The sequence below is a fragment of the Pteropus alecto genome, unplaced genomic scaffold (genome assembly GCF_000325575.1).
Source record: "Pteropus alecto unplaced genomic scaffold, ASM32557v1 scaffold1158, whole genome shotgun sequence".
NCBI classification, from domain to species: Eukaryota; Metazoa; Chordata; class Mammalia; order Chiroptera; family Pteropodidae; genus Pteropus; species Pteropus alecto.
The window spans coordinates 16,498-17,614 of record NW_006441449.1 but is presented as its reverse complement, the minus strand read 5'-3'; the positions used below and the strand labels follow the sequence as shown (position 1 = coordinate 17,614).

The following is a 1,117-nucleotide window of genomic DNA, read 5'->3' as shown; positions in this document are numbered from 1 at the left end:
CTTTCCAAAGCAGCTAAATATGCAGCTCCAAAAAATGAAGGTATATTTAACTGCCACATTCACTCTGAAGCTCAGTCATCTCCTTCGGCATCCCAAAGATTAGGTAAATGTTCTGCTTAGGTATAGAACAAAGTGGCAAACACTATGCACCACTGACATCACAGGACAGTTGCCTATAAAACCTGACTTCTGACACTCAGCTCCTGCTTCACTTTCTCAGATGCTGACATCCTCATCTAGCAGAGCAGTTGTCTGAGCAAGCTCTAGATCATGCTCAAGTGTGCTGCCAAAGCTGGGTCCATGACAGCCTCTGGTGGAGAAAGAGCAGGCATGGCAACAAACTCCAAGTTAGGTTCTCCGATTAGTTTTCTAGCGTGCCAGAGGAAGGGCTTTTCAAAGTTGTAGTTACCTTTGGCAGAAATGTCAATGTACTGAAGATTCTTCTTTCAATGGAAGACAGTTGATTCTGCCTTAATTTTCTTGTCCTTAGTATCCACTTTGTTGCTACACAACGTGATGGGGATGTTTTCACATATTCGTACCAAATCTCTATGCCAGATAGGCACATTCTTGTAAGCAACTCTTGATGTTACATCAAACATTATCATGGCACACTGGACTTTGATGTAATAGCTATCTCTCAGTCCACCAAACCTCCTGCCCAGCCATGTCTCATGCATTGAAATTAATAGGTCCTCTATCGGCATGGAATTCCAGGGTGGACCACATCACCCAAGGTAGCTACATAATTCTTAAATTCACCAGTGAGCAGACATTTCACAAATATAGTTTGTCTAGTCCTACCATCAGTTATCAATATATGTTTGAACTGAAATTTAGGTTCTCCTTGGACAGCCATCATGTCGTTACTTCCAGAAGCATCTCTGGGTCCATCTGATTGAGAGTTCTAAATGTGATGAATCTTTCTTCTCTTTTTTGAAAAATGCCTTTGAGATTTTAAAGGGGATTGCATTAAATCTATATATTGTTTTGGATAAATGGTCATTTTAACTATGTTAATTCTTCCAATTCATGAATATGAAATATCTTTTCAGTTCTTTGTATCCTCTTCAATCTCTTTCAACAATGTTTTGTAGTTTAAGTACATAGGTCCTTC

General features: G+C 39.7%; 1 pseudogene; it reads right to left on the bottom strand.

The window, feature by feature from the left end:
• Window positions 1-216: 216 nt before the first annotated feature.
• LOC102878426 lies at window positions 217-859 on the bottom strand (annotated as a pseudogene).
• Between the last annotated feature and the right edge of the window lie 258 nt (window positions 860-1,117).